Source organism: Schistocerca gregaria, unplaced genomic scaffold (assembly GCF_023897955.1).
Source record: "Schistocerca gregaria isolate iqSchGreg1 unplaced genomic scaffold, iqSchGreg1.2 ptg000558l, whole genome shotgun sequence".
NCBI classification, from domain to species: domain Eukaryota; kingdom Metazoa; phylum Arthropoda; class Insecta; order Orthoptera; family Acrididae; genus Schistocerca; species Schistocerca gregaria.
This window is the reverse complement of record NW_026061951.1, coordinates 87,501-95,000: the sequence shown is the minus strand read 5'-3', so window position 1 is coordinate 95,000 and position 7,500 is coordinate 87,501.

Below are 7,500 nucleotides of genomic sequence, written 5' to 3'. Positions count from 1 at the left end.
AACGTGGGTTAGGTTAAGGGACAACGTGGGTTAGGTTAAGGGACAACGTGGGTTAGGTTAAGGGACAACGTGGGTTAGGTTAAGGGACAACGTGGGTTAGGTTAAGGGACAACGTGGGTTAGGTTAAGGGACAACGTGGGTTAGGTTAAGGGACAACGTGGGTTAGGTTAAGGGACAACGTGGGTTAGGTTAAGGGACAAATTGAGTTAGGTTAAGGGACAAATTGAGTTAGGTTAAGGGACAAATTGAGTTAGGTTAAGGGACAAATTGAGTTAGGTTAAGGGACAAATTGAGTTAGGTTAAGGGACAACGTGGGTTAGGTTAAGGGACAAATTGAGTTAGGTTAAGGGACAAATTGAGTTAGGTTAAGGGACAAATTGAGTTAGGTTAAGGGACAAATTGAGTTAGGTTAAGGGACAAATTGAGTTAGGTTAAGGGACAAATTGAGTTAGGTTAAGGGACAAATTGAGTTAGGTTAAGGGATAATCTGGTACAACCACAGTTAGGTTAAGCGATAATCTGGTACAGCCACAGTTAGGTTAAGCGATAATCTGGTACAGCCACAGTTAGGTTAAGCGATAATCTGGTACAGCCACAGTTAGGTTAAGCGATAATCTGGTACAGCCACAGTTAGGTTAAGCGATAATCTGGTACAGCCACAGTTAGGTTAAGCGATAATCTGGTACAGCCACAGTTAGGTTAAGCGATAATCTGGTACAGCCACAGTTAGGTTAAGCGATAATCTGGTAAAACCACAGTTAGGTTAAGCGATAATCTGGTAAAACCACAGTTAGGTTAAGCGATAAAGTTGGTTAAATTTGGTATTGTGTGGGAAGGGGGCAGAGAGGGGGGGGGGTGGATAGTGGTGGCAGTACGCGGATGCCTGAGTCACCGTCAGATACGTCACGTCGGTTCGATGCTTGTAGCAAGAGGCTGGCGGGTCTGTGTCTCTCACTTCTGCAATTTTTCATGTGGTATAACACGAGGGCGGGTGGTGATATTTGGTGCCCCTCTGTGTAGGATGTGTGTTGGTGGTGTTGGTTTATCTGAGCAATGGTAGTTGTCGGAGGAGTGTGGTATTGTGCTTTTATAGGTGGACCTACTGGTCTGGTTATCATAGTGTCGACGGTGCAATGTGGCAGAGAGGGTGCACTCGACATTGTCGCATTCCAGATGTTTACGTATTGTGTGTCTCCGTTGCAGGCCGAGAGTAGTGCATGTTCGAGTGTCTGGCTGACGTGCGATTCACGTTGTGTGCCCAGTCTTACAGCACGTATAGGGACATTCGCATAAATCATCTATATGTGGCCTTGCATCATTTACTAAGCAGTGCCGTGAGACGACCGAACTATTAGGAAAGTACTGATGTACCGCATAATGTTTACCTTCCACCACACGGCGAGTATCGACTGTGCCCAGCGTTGCCACCGCAGGCAGCGGTCACCGTCACCATTGTGCGGCGGAACGGAACATCTATATCCTCAGAGGAGCACTCTTTGCCGCCGGGCGTCAGGTCTCGCGGCCTGCCGGCCAGCGCCCATGACGAACTTACTGCATGTATAGGGACATTCGCATGTATCATCTATCTATGTGGCCCTGCATCAATTACTAAGCAGTGCCGTGAGACGACTGAACTATTAGTAAAGTACTGATGAACAGCAGAATGTTTACCTTCCACAATGGGCGAGTGGTCGACTCTACCCCAGCGTCGCCACCGCAGGAAGCGGTCTTGGAAAAACTACCCCCACACCGTCACCATTGTGCGGGGGAACGGACCCTCTATATCCACAGAGGAGCACTCTTTGCCACCGGGCTTCAGGTCTCGCGACCTGCCGTCCAGTGCCCACGGGGAACCGCGTGGAGGTGGTGCCGCCGTAGCATCCGCTTACAATGGGCAATCAGCCGGCGCACGTTTCTCCTGCGGGTAGCAGGGTCCACAGCACTCGGCTCGGGCTAGCCAGGCCTTGCCCATCGTCGAGCCCGGAATTTCCGGGTTCTTGGCCTAGAGTCTGTCGCTACTTAGTCATCGTCAGCCCATGAGTCGTCATCTGAATCATTGCTGCTGGTCTCCGGAGTCGTGTCGGGGTCATGGAGCATTCCTGCTCTTTCCCTCACGAGTTCCAAAGCCCTCCGCTGCAAATATTGATCCAGAGCCTGTGCGGATATTGCAGACGCAAGAGTGTTGAGCGCCCTCCAGTGCTCTCTGCTCCGGAGTAGCGCTCTAACATCTCTGTTAGGGGGCAGTTGTTCCCGTACTTCAGCAAATTGTGGACAGTCCCACAGAGTGTGCTCCGGGGTTCCTTCCTCGCCACAGTCACAGTCTGTGGTTTCTCTTTTGCCAGTCCTACACAAGTAGGTGGAAAAGGGCCCATGTCCTGTCAAGAAATGCACCAATCCCCGTGAGGGTTTCAGAAACCGAAGTCTCATCCGCTCTCTCACGTTGGGGAAAAAATGGTGCACGCGCCTGCTTGTGCGGAGCGCGTCCCACCTCTGCTGCCACTCGTCAAAGAGCCAGTTCCGGACTTCAGCAGCGCTGTCTGCCGGTCGGCCTAAGATGTTATTGACCCCATCCGGATTTCCCTTCCGGAGCCAATACAGCGCACCCCTTTCCCTGACCAGCAGGTCAAGTGGGGGGATTGCTGTGATGACTAGTAGCGCATCGGCGGAAGTCGTGCTGTATGCTCCAGTGAGGCGCAACAGCGCTTGGCGCTGCAGCCTCCTCATCGCCGCCGCAGGTTTTCTCTGTCTCAGCCTATGAGCCCAGACACTCGACCCGTAAGCCGTGATGGCCACGAGAATGCTCGAGTGATATAGCCTTAATGTCTGCAATGGCAGATGGTATTGCTTGTTTGCAATACTGGCTATCTTGTGGAAGAGGGCCTGGCTTTTGCGACATACGATCTCGATATGCGCAGAGAACAGTCTGGACTCATCGAGGTGGATTCCCAGATACCTCGCCATGCGTGTTCGCCTGATAGCTCCATCGTTGGCACCGCCAGCAATTCGGAGTACAGGGCCACGTGCCAAACGGCCGCGCAGCAAGATATACACAGTCTTCTCAGCAGACAGCTTCAGCTTCACTTTGTGGCACCACTGCTGCAGGGCGTTGAGCGCTGCGTTGCAGTTTACTTCCAACATTGCCCGAGAGTCACCTTCTATCACTAGAAGGATGTGAGCTCAGCTGACTCTTGCCAGTCCTTGGTGTGACTGCCATCGATCTTCCTTAGGGTCGACAGGACCGTCGGTGACCGAACTTTTGACACGGCAATCTTGTACGGTGTACCCCAGGGGTCAGCCGCCAGACTGTCACGAACAAAAGACTGCCAACTCTCAGTCCGTACTGTGTGCAGTGCCCGCTTAAACACGGCTTTGGCCCGCCTGTACCGCGCAAGCGTGGCCTCACGAATGTGATCGCCTACGCTGCGCTGGTAATGCCGCCGCGCTCTTCTGCATTCGCGTCGGAGACGCTGCAGCTCAGGGTTCCAAGGTGCCTTAGGCATTTTCCCTGTGTGGGCCAACGGGACTGCGCCTGTTGCTGCTGTCTGTATGGCCGCCGTCAGATCTTCTGCAGCTTTGTCAACGTCCACAACGCGATCCATTGGCCAATTCGGTATCACTAGATTACCTCTTAGTCGATCCCAATTAGCCTTTCGCCAGTTGTACTTGACGGTGCCGTTCACCTGGTCTTCAGGAGGAGGCTCCCCATCATAGGCTACAGTGAATGTGATCAGATTGTGGTCACTTAGTGTCATTCCCCGCCATACCTTCCAGTTCTCCGCACGGAGATGCTCGTGTGCACTCTTCAGTGTCACATCGATATTCGAGGTCGCTCCACGGCGGCCTTCGAAAGTTGGTGGGAAGTTTGGTCGGTTCAGCACTTCTAGTCTGAGCTCGTGAATTGCTTCAGCGAGTCTCTCACCTCGCCTGGCGGCGCGTCGAGCACCAAGAGGCGTGATGTCACTGTGCCATAGGGGTGACATGGCATTTGCGTCCATTGTGCAAATCAGCAAGTCATTGCGGTAGAACCCAACCGCCTCTTTTAACTGGTCGATATACGGTCTTTCTCTGTGCCTGTACTGAAAGTACATATTTAGCACGAAAAAGGTGAAATCGCCAGTATTTATCTCAGCTAACACCATGCATCTGTTGCTTAGGTGCGCCACTTTGACTGCTCTGAAGGAACGATTTAGCACAACAATTGCTGCCATAGGATGCTCTCCCCCAGCCAGGATCTGAGCTGTTGTCGGCATATATCGGATCTTACCGTCCCTAGAGTAGGGCTCTTGCAGACATAATATGTCTAGAGACTCCTCCTCCGCTCGGCGTCGTACCTCCTGCATCACCGCTTGCGTTCGCGCGCAGTTCAGCTGTCCTATCTTAACCGACATTGGCATTGTGATTTTTCACAGTCCGGTCGGGGACAGGAGAGGTAGCGGCCGGAATGGAGACGGTTGACGAGAGGTCTTGTCTCCCATAGTCTGTCCGCTGGATTTTGCGTTGAGTGAGAATCCTGTAGTAGGCACACTCTTTGCCTGGCGTTTCGCATGTGCGATTACGCTTTTTGCACGGGATACAGACCGCTCGGTCCCCCGCTTTTCTACAGTCCTTCCTCATGTGGCCGTTCTCGCCACAGTGCCCACATGTTATTATACTCGGGTCCTGCTTGCAGAACCTTACCGAGTGGTTCACATCCTGGCACCGCGTGCAAACGACTAAGTCCAGGTAGTCGTCAACCGGCATGGACTCAAAGCCCATGTACAGTCGCTTCTGCCTCAGAATCGCGACTCTGAGTCTGGGGCTTACTTCCACCACGAGATGTGATGTTTGTCTGCCCCTTGGCCCAGTCCGGAACTTCGGCTTAAACTCCTGGCGAAACTGTGTTTCGGAAAGTCCTCCAAGGTCGTTTTGCTTTCGAGTTAGCTCAACCACAGCTTCATTCTTCATGACACATGGTACATGATATATGATTATCTGCGGATTGAGCTTTTTCGGCAGTTCGCACTTGAGTGCTTCTGTCAGTTTGTTGTTAGCTAGAAGCTTCTGGCGATCAGTCTCAGACGCCACATCTACGATGAGCGTCGGGCCGTTTGTGGCGACCCGTGAGAACTTCACACCTTCAACCTCAGGCTTGACCAGGGAGGTGAATTTCTTTCTCACTTCTGCGCCAGTTTCATTGCCCTTGGACTTGATGAAGAGCGTTGCCTTCTCAGTCAGGGCTTTGGTTATCATCGCCTGCGTTTTCCGTTCTGGTATGGGTGGAGCGGCGGCAACTTGTGCAAAGGTCTTGGGTGGCGCCGTGGGCACCGCCTTCGTCCTCGCCAGCTCCTCCTCCAAGGCTTCCACCCTTCCGGTGAGGGCCGACTGCGCCATGGCCCAATCAAACAACTTAGCTCTCAGTTGTCTCTTAAAGTCCCCCAGATTTCCCTCCTCGACCAGTTGTCCCGGTTTTAGAGAGTCGTCCACGAGCTTCAGGACGTCCTCGAGCCGCGTCGCGATAAGCTTCACGGTCGCAAGATCGCTTGGGCTTGCCTTGTATCGGGACGTGCCGTCATCGACTGGGCCGCCAGGCTGTTGTCCGGCTACCTGCGCCGAGTCCGGCTGCTTGTTCGGTTTCCGCTTCTTCCGTCGTGTCCGGGACTTGCGTCTCTCGGCACCCGACATTGGTGAAGAGGCGCGGCTACTGCTGGCGCTTTCCCCGACTGGGCCGCTGGGCAGTTGCCCGGCTACCTTCGCCGGTTTCGGCACACTTTTCGCCGTCTCCGGCAGTTGAGACTTCGGCCGTGGGGCCGCCGTCTCTCCCGCCGGGCGAGTCTGGGTGAGCTTGCCGGTGCCGACTGGGCCGCTGGGTCTTTGCCCGGCTACCTGCGCCAGCTTTGGCTCGCTCGCAGCCTTCCCCGCCGGCGGTGTCGTTGGCCGCGAGGCCTTCGTCTCCGCCTTCGGTTCGGACTTCCCCGTTGCGCCTTCCCCGACTGGGCCGCCGGGCTTGCGCCCGGCTACCTGCGCCGGTTTCGGCTTGTCTCCCGCCTTAGGTGCCGCTTTCGGCGCCGGCTGGCGGGGTGGCGGCATCAGATCGGTTACAGCGTCCGCACTCAGCGATCTCTGCCGGAGCAGTTTTCGCAGGTGTTTCTTCTGCTTCCTCACTTTTGCCTTCCGTTCTTTCTCACTGTCACTTTCACTCGCGTCTGCAAGCGTCCGTGCCAGCGTCTCGCTTGCTGCAGTCTTAGCGCTCCGTGCACGAGGTGTACGGAGCTCCAATTCTGGCTCGCTAAGCGCGGGGTCATGGTCTTCTGGCCTATGGGCCTCCGACTGCCCTTGTGTTGGGAGTTCGTCTTGACACGGAGTGTCAGACTCGTCCCCTGAATGGTTGGTGTTGTGACTCCGCGACGGCCCACCAGTTCCGTCGGGACAAGGTTGATTGAGAGAAGCCATGTGGTTCCCACGATCAGCTAGGGATATAAGTGGTCCACCCAGGCGTTGCCCCGCCCACCTGGGTAAGCCTTATACAACAGAGGGTCGGCCGGTCCTCTGAGGTGGCTGACTCACGACTGTTCACAACTCAACAGCCTTGCGCCCCATAGCCGCCAGCTAACGCAGAGGGTGAGGGGTGATTATAGAGATTGTCCTTCTCTTGCCCAGGCGGTTAAGCCAAGACTCCGGTCCGAAACACGCACGACGTTCCACTGCGCGCCTCACAGCGGTCGTTGAAGTACGTGTCTCAGATTACGGACGGCGCTGGTAGCGCTTGCCAGCACCGGGCTCGGGCACCCCGGGTTTGCCAGGCCCGTACGTCGGCTGTATTAGCCTTCGTCCCTGTGGTCGTGGTCTTAGACCACTCAGGAGCATCCTCCTGGGGGCAGCTCCCGGTGACTTCCACGTTGCGAAGGCCGATGCCGGCCTCCACTCCGCAGTTATACACCAAGGAATCCTCCGAGCGAGGCCGGGTCGCCGCCCGCGTTGCATCCTCTGAAAGTCAGAGGGCGCTTCGCAGTCAGCGCCCTTCCCCGCGCGTGGACATCGGCCTGCTTCCGCTTTGGCCCTCAAAAGTGAGAGCCTTGGTTTCCGCAGGAACGATGACCGCCCTACTCCCCACTGTGCTTTGTGCGCCAACCGCACACGCCAACCACAACCAACATTACATGTGGCCGGGCGGCGCCGCTAAGTTGTCCGGGCGCGGCCGGCGGAGCCGGGCGCAGCCGGGCCCGCGCCCGCCGCCAGCGTAGCCGCGAGAGCGGGCTGTCAGCCAGAGGCCGACCGCCCGCCCAGCGCCAGCCAGCAGCGCGCGCATCGCCCGGCCGCACCCGGCCCCGCGCAGCGCAGCCGACACGGCAGCGCGCAAGCGCACAGCCCGACCGGCAGCCAAGACCCGCCACTACCCCGGCCAACCGCGCCGCGCCCGGCTAGCGCCGGGCGTTCACGCGCGAGGCCGGGGCCACAGCAGGACCCGCCGCCAGCGAGCCGCGCGAAGCGCACCGCCGTGCGCACAAGTCCAGCAGTAGCGCG